The following is an 8,349-nucleotide window of genomic DNA, read 5'->3' as shown; positions in this document are numbered from 1 at the left end:
ATATATATTTACAAGTATGTACAAGCCTCAACGGAAGCAGGCGACAAGTCTCTCAGAGACACTGACAAACCAATACCAACTGGCAACGGAGCCCAGCAGACGGCGACAAGCCTCTCAGTCGGCACCAAACACGGCCGACAGCGACAAGCCTCTCAAAAATGGCAACAAGCCTCTCAAGTGGCGCCAAGCATGGCCAACGGCGACAAGCCTCTCAAAATGGCAACAAACCTCTCAAGTGGCGACAAGCCTCTATCGGCTCCAAGCATAGCCAACGGCGACAAGCTCTCTCAAAAGGCGACGAACCTCTCCTGTAGCAACGAGCTGCTCTCATGGCACCGAGCCATACAATGACCTGAAACATTTAGAATAGGTTAAAGTACAATATCAAAACTTTTCAGAAGTATCCATGACGCAATGTATACTTGGTGCACAACAAGCGAGAATGACAATTCAAATATCATACGCCTTATATATACTCTCATTAGGCGCCACCTACGACTGAATTACACCCCTTTGTTTGTATTCCTACGCTAGGAGAAAGTAATTTCTATCTCATTCGTCCCTCAAACGATAAAAATATCATTTCTCCTAGCCCTTGCAACACAATACAACAAATAACATAACACACATTGGATGGCTATGCTGTGCACCACCGCGAGACTCAAAGAACGGGCAAACTAGAGGCCAAGTGACTGCGACACTCGCAAACGGTTCTCTACAGAATCTTTGACATAACCGTCTTTAGCGCTCTCGCTTTTCTATCTGCCATGCCTCTTAAACATCCTGTCCGGGATGCCACTGTTAGCAGCCGCAGAGGCACCACCTGCACGCAAACTGTGTGTAGCCAAGCCGTACTGTCTAATATCAGAAACGAAAGGAGAACACGTTTCAATAAACAACTCTCAAACGAGAATAAGTCATAGCTCTATTTTCTTTTCTAAGGACAAACCTATCATGGCACTTGGAAATGTTCCTATACAAGTACTCTTGTGATTCTTCGGGAAACTGTGTTAACGCCAGATACTTCTCCAACCACATGACTGGACACATCTTGGAACTTGTCCTGCTGATCAATAACCATGCCCCGTCTCTATACATATCGGTCTTTGATTTCTCAATGAAAACCATCATATAAGCTTTATAAATCAAAATGTCAGTGCGTCTCAAACAGAGCAACTCTGCAGATCTCTCAGGAACTCCAGCATAGGCAAGCAGGCACATTGACACTATGCGGACATCTTTCAAACATCCTGTATCCGAATAAAAATCAACCAAACTTTCTAATATATCGATAGATATAGGCTCTTTTGTACACACTTGTTTAGCCAACTTCCGCTTAGCAGCCTCCCAACACATTTCTCACCAGAAGATTATCAGTAGGATCTGGGCAAGCCTATAATAATACTATGAGCATGACGAATGCTATAAAAAGCCGCATGAACGGGCGAAAAGAATGGCTTAGTTGCATCACAGAAACTAGGTAAATGGCACAATGTAAAGGTTTATAGGGAAAATGTACAGGCATACCATTACTTCTCGCCCACTTTAACCACCTCTGCATTCCATAATCATATTTCTTATTAGTTGAATCAGCTCGTGCAAATTGCAAAAGTTCTGGAATTCTACTAACCAACTCTCTGCCTGGGCCTGAAAGGCTATGAATGTCATCAGCGTACGCAATCTCAAAGACATCTGCAAAGAGAATAAGTTAATCAGTATTTCATATTGATTGCCAACATGTCAAAGGTTAAGTCTCTCTCACCAAACATACCCCCTTGAATCCGGCTGGGTACATAAGCTTCCTTGTCTCTGGGTAAATACATGAAATCAAGCACCTCAGGTATGAAAGTTCCTTTCGGACACAACAATGGCCAGTAACTGGCAGAGTACCACGCTGGCACAACCAAAGTACCTTTAGCTTTGCATACCTTCATATGAGCCAGAACTCTATAAACAAGATACACAGGTGGAACAATCCAGTTGTTTGTATCACCCCAATGCTCAGTGAACGCATCTATTGCAACACATCCTTGATCCCAGAATCTTGAACACAAAGTTGACACTTTTGCGTTGTAATGAGAAGCAAATCTGTCAATTCAATTCAATATTTTTTCAATTCTGAATGCGCATGCGTTGGTGAGAAGACGTGTGTGTTGTTGCTCTCGGGAAAAAATGACTATATATTGATTTACTCGTGATAATCCACACTTATGACATCATAGGTGGTGTAAAACGTGTGTGTGATACTACAAGTGACCTTTTCAAAAGAAGAAATGGTGTCGATTGGCGTATATAGAGCAAGAATTGGGACTCTTCTCTCAACCCAAGGGCACCCGGCAAGTAACGCTCGACAAACATGGCGAGTATTCACCTACTGTCGTTGGTACTGATGTGCATTTCAGACTTGTTTTGTGTGCAATGATGTTTTCACTGCACATGGGATTGAGTTATGCTGTTATGATCACATGTGAAAATATCGATTTTTCACTCATATTTACCAAAAGAGCATGTTTATGAACTTGTATATGCCACTGACGTCTTGCCTGTTGAAGCTGATTGTACAGCTTGGGTAGCTCAATCTCAACGTACGCCCGACGCCTGTCTATTAGGAGGTAATCCCGTGCCGGCTGGGGTTATAACACATCGGATTCTGTGTGCTAACGACGTAGAAATGAACCCTGGACCAGTGACCCTAGACGAAGTTAGGGACACCATACTGAAGGAGGTACAGAACGTGAAGCATGAGCTTGGAGGCCAGATCAGCTCACTCTCGAGAGAAGTGCGCGATTTAAGCACCAGGTTTACAGATCTCGAAACAAAGCTGTCAAACCTCCATAGTGATCTGGAAATGTGCGTCACAATCAGGACATAATGTATGAGGACGTCTCCTTGATCTCCGTCCAGATGGAAAAGTAGAGGAGAAAATTTCACAGTTCGACAGCGAGATCGACAAACCAGAAGCCTTCAGCAGACGTGACAACATTATTCTATACAACGTTGCAGAGGATACAGGGAGTCGCACAACGATTGTAAGTTCAAAGTACTTGACATTTTGAACAATAATGTAAAGACTAAGACCTGGATTGCTGATGACGTCATACGATCCACATCGACTCGGCCCCCAACGTGTTGACATCTCTAAACCGAGACCGCTCATCGCTAAACTACGCCTCTCTGATGACAAGATCGAGGTTCTGAAATCACGAGCAACACTCAAGAGTAACGGCTATGGCGTCTCCAATGATTTAACCGCCAGACAACGCCAACAACTTAAGGATGCTAGAGCCCAGGGATTGATCGGCTACTTTAAAATGGTAAGCTGATGACTAAACCACGTAATGATGCGCAACCCCAAGACACGGAAGATTGGAGAAACCAATCGACAAACGAGGCGAAGTGACATTCATAACAGGAGATAGCAGTGCGGCCAGGCCCAGGATCCTCTCTCACAGGATGGAAACTACTCGCGCACCTGTAACAATAAACTGTCAGTATTATCATGGAACATTAGTGGCTTGTGTAAAAAGTTTGATGACCTTGACTGTATAGCTTATCTCAAGTCATTTGATATTGTGTGTTTAACGGAGACATTTATCACTGATTTTGCGAACTTGTACTGGCTACCTGGATATCAGACATACTTTGCCCCAGCAGTGAAACTATCTTCATCAGGTAGATGTTCTGGTGGTGTGTGTTTGTGTGAGACAAGAAATTGTGAACCAGTGCTTTCAACTTAACACACAGATAGACAATTTGATATGTCTAAAATTTCCCAAAGCTACATTTAGTTTAATTAATGATTTCATGTTGTTGTGTATGTATGTTCCGCCTGTAGGCTCTACATTTTACAACAGAAATAATAATTCTGGTTGCCTTATTGATAAACTTGAGGCTTTTATACTGGATCATTGGACTGATTTGACGTCATCACATATATTACTTTGTGGGGATTTTAATGCTCGCACAGCTAATGAAAATAATCCAATCCTTGAGCAAAGTGTAGACTTTGGTAATGATGATGTATATATTGAAGAAGACAATGCCCTGTCGAGCAGCGGGCGTCACATGACTCTACTATTAATAGATTTGGACGCATTTTATTGGATTTGTGTTATGTTTGTCGTCTGTATATATTGAACGGGAGAGTTGAAGGTGACAAAGGCGGCGAGTTTACTTATGTAGGAGAAAGGGGTTCTAGTGTTGTTGATTATTTTCTTGCATCTGTTAGTTTTTTTGAGTTTGTAGAAATGCTAAATGTTGGTGATCGGTTGGACTCCGACCATTTCCCCCTTGAGTTATCTTGCAGGTTTCCTTTAAGCAGTCATGCTAAGCGTACTGTAGATTGTGATGACCATGACGCTGACTTTAGATTTGTCTGGGATGAATCGAAGGTAGACTTATTTACTGCATCATTGAGACAGATGCTGCATATCAATGATAATTCTTTATTAACTAAACTTGAAAATTCCCATGAAGAGGGTATTGCAGATTTTGTACATTGTCTTCTTCATTCAGCTTCAAGTATGAAAAGACAAATGAAGCATTTTGATCCTGGAACTAGTAAACCTAAATTGAATAAAGCTTGTAGACAAGCGAGGACAGAAAGCAGGAAAGCCCTAAGAAAATTTAGACGATGTCGTAGTGAATATAATCGTAAAGGTTACTGCAGACTTAGAAACATTTATAAATCTTCTTGCAGAAAGTTCAAATATGATATCCAATCGTCAAGACTTGAGCGACTTAATAACTCCCTAAACAGCCCGAAACTATTTTGGAAAATATACGTTCTCTGCAAAGTCGCTCTACCCCCATAGTAAATATATCGCAAACGGAATGGTTATGTCATTTTAAGAATCTCTTTTCCAAGGAAGATATTTCTTACGATGTTGACAATTGGTTATCAGATTGTGACAGCGATGTGCTAAATGAAGAGTTTAACGATGTTGATAGGCTTGTGCTGGAATCACCTATTACGGAATATGATATACTGAATGCTGTGTCTCGTCTTAAAGTTGGTAAATCTGCTGGAGTTGATGGTGTTATTTCAGAAATGCTAAAATACTCATTACCTGACATTATGCCCTTCCTGGTTAAAATGTTCAATCGAATATTTGATACAGGTCGTTTTCCTTCCGTATGGGCGCAATCTATTATTATCCCGTTATATAAAAACGGAAATGCACAAAATCCTGACAATTATAGGGTATTTCTCTGACTAGTATTCTAGGTAAAACTTTTACATCTATTATCAACAGTAGGTTAACACAGTGGTCGAATATGAGAGATTTAATACCGGAACCTCAAGCTGGATTTAGAAAGGACTACTCAACATTTGATCATATATTTACCTTGTATGCTATTATTGAGAGATATTTATCCTTTAGCAAGCGAAAGTTGTATGTAGCTTTTGTAGATTTCAAAAGGCGTTTGATTCTGTAGATAGAGGTAGAATGTGGAAATGCCTAAGAAATATAGGTTTGAGAGGTAAAATGTATGGTATCATAAGATCGATGTATTCCAATGTAAAGTCATGTGTCCGCTGTGGCTATGGTGTAAGTGACTTTTTCGATTGTCCTGTCGGTCTGCGTCAAGGATGTATTTTAAGTCCTTTACTTTTCTCCTTTTTCATTAACGAATTATATTTAAATATCATGAAGTCTGGTAAACATGGCATCCAACTCTCCCCCGATGTAATAGAACTTTTTATGTTATTATTTGCTGATGATGTCATTCTTATGTCCAGCTCTGCAATTGGTTTTCAAAATCAAATAGATATACTCTCAGCGTATACAGATAAATGGCAGTTGAGTGTGAATCTAGATAAAACAAACATCGTTATATTCCGAAGAGGTGGTCCTTTGTCGGCTAGAGAGAAATGGTTTTTTAAAGATAAACGTATGAATGTTGTGAATGATTATAAATACCTTGGCATATTGTTTACCCATACGCTGAATCTGAATAAGTCCGTACTTAACCTGGCGAGGAGAGCAAAGAAAGCTCTTTTACAACTTCACTCTGTTGTTCCTATGCTCGGTCTTGTTCCACCGACTATTTACTTCAAATTATTTGACTCTCAGATACAACCGATTTTACTGTATGGATCTGAAATGTGGGGTTTTAAAGAGTATTATACCATAGAAAAAATTCATTTGCTTGCCTGTAAAAGTTTCTAAATGTTGGTTTGTCAACACCAAATGTTATGGTTTATGGTGAATGTGGGAGGTTCCCATTGTACATATCATCTTATTGTCGTTGTTTAAAATATTGGTGTAAAATAATTAATATGCCTGAACATCGTTTACCTAAAAAAGCTTTCAATATGCTTTTACATCTTGATTATCTTGGAAAGAATAACTGGACATCTCATATTCGCACCTTACTATTTAGATATGGTTTTGGTTGTATTTGGTTATCACAGACAGTTGGCAATGCAAATATGTTTATTAAACAGTTTCGTATGCGGGCTATTGATATGTTTAAGCAGGAATGGCATTCAACTATTAATGAAAGTTCTAGATACGATTCATATCGTCAGTTTAAGTCGTTGCTTGAGCCAGAGTGTTATCTTGCTCACCTTCAATACAGAAATATTCGCAATGCTTTTATACGGTTTAGATTAGGCCTTAATGATTTATTAATTAACCGTGGAAGATATGTTTCTATGGAAAAAAACCCAAAGATTATGTCCATTCTGTTTTATTATTGAAGACGAATTCCATTTTATGTTTATTTGTCCTGTATATGAAAATGTAAGAAATAAGTATCTACCGCAACTGTCTTTATCTCAAATCAACGTTAATCTATTGTCTTCCTTACTTTCCAGCAAAGAACCTCCAAAACAACACAAAGTTGCTCTATTTATCTACAATGCATTTTTGTTAAGAAAAGAATTGATAAGTTAGAAAATTGATTATATATGCCATTGTTAAGATGTATCTCTTTTGTATATGGGCCTATGGCCTTTCATACAATAAAATATTGAGAAGCAAATCTGTCGACATCATATCTTCCCCACATCTTCTCCAGATTTCTAAAAATATATTGCGAAATTCCCCAATCATCGTGATCAATTGCCTTGCTCAAAAAGTCAGCTTTATCATTAAGTGATCTAGGGACCCATTGCATTTCCAAATGCACAGAATGAGATAAACACACATCGTATATAGATCTGGCAATAGCCTGCAAATCTGGTTTCATGCTACCTTTACACACTATGGATTCAACGTTCGTATTGTCAGTGAACCACTTTACTCGCTGCGAGGCTAACTCCCAAGCCAAGTTTTGAAGAACCACCTTCACCGCCATCAGCTCTCTCCATGTTGAACTCTTATTCGCGTCTTCTGTAGACCAGTGTCCATATATCTCACTCTGGCCAAGCTGAACACAATATCCGCCATACCCACTAGAACTAGCATCACTGTATACTACTTTAGTGACCACACGTTGTTCTACTAGCATACAGTCCTTATGATTATGCAGATTGTTCTTCCAAAATATCAGTTGATCTCTACTCTCAGGAGATAGTGAAATCAAATCACTCCAGGAAATAACTTCAAGAGTCTGAATACTCAATGATCTTGTCATCAACTGGCAAACGGAACCCGCTACAATCTTCATGGAAATAATCTACAACAACTGAAGCAACAGATCGAACCGGAACTTTACCTGGATGATCTAACAGATATCGGACAGACGACAGTAGCTTGTCCAGCCTCCGTGTAGGAATGGACAACATCATAACTCTGGTATCAATGACAAGACCCAGCCACTCAACAACTTGACTTGGCTCCCATAACGACTTCTCAACCTTCGGTACAAAACCGGATTTAATCAGGTCACTCTTTGATAGCTAGCCCAATGCTTCTTGCACTATTCAAACTATCACCAGACATTATCCCATCATCTAGAAATGTCACACATCTGTACGACTGAGATCGCCAGTACTTTACCAATTGACGTGTAATTTTAGTAGACACGTAAGGCGCAGTTGTCAACCCAAAAGGCATAACTACAAACTTGTAAAATGTTCTGTCCCCACCAATACTCCAAGAAAATCCTAAAAATCAGTATATGAGGGTCGAAAATATGTACATGGTGATAGGCAGAATGTATGTCAAATTTCACCAACCAGTCATTTTGTTTATGTACATAAGAGCTGTTCTCCAGTCTTCATACTTCACAGAGCATTTCCAAACATGTCTGTTTAATAAGGATAGATCTAAAATCAGTCTCTTCTTGCCAGACGACCGAGTAGCAACAGATAAAGGACTAACGACAGTAGGTTTCTTTGTCACAAACAACGACCAAACCCTTCTTTGACTAAATCATGAATAGCACTTTCTACAAAGT

The 8,349-nt window shown here is 39.7% G+C and overlaps 1 long non-coding RNA gene across 1 annotated transcript; it reads right to left on the bottom strand.

Moving 5' to 3' along the window:
- Positions 1-320: 320 nt before the first annotated feature.
- LOC124275804 lies at positions 321-7,754 on the bottom strand. Its single transcript, XR_006898357.1, has 3 exons — positions 7,666-7,754; positions 1,631-1,692; positions 321-352 (listed from the first exon to the last, which is right to left on the bottom strand). It is a non-coding gene; the product is annotated as an uncharacterized LOC124275804 (long non-coding RNA).
- Positions 7,755-8,349: the final 595 nt, after the last annotated feature.

The sequence above is a fragment of the Haliotis rubra genome, unplaced genomic scaffold (assembly GCF_003918875.1).
Source record: "Haliotis rubra isolate DU_JTF1 unplaced genomic scaffold, ASM391887v1 Scf203, whole genome shotgun sequence".
NCBI classification, from domain to species: domain Eukaryota; kingdom Metazoa; phylum Mollusca; class Gastropoda; order Lepetellida; family Haliotidae; genus Haliotis; species Haliotis rubra.
This window is presented reverse-complemented; position numbering and strand designations above follow the sequence as displayed.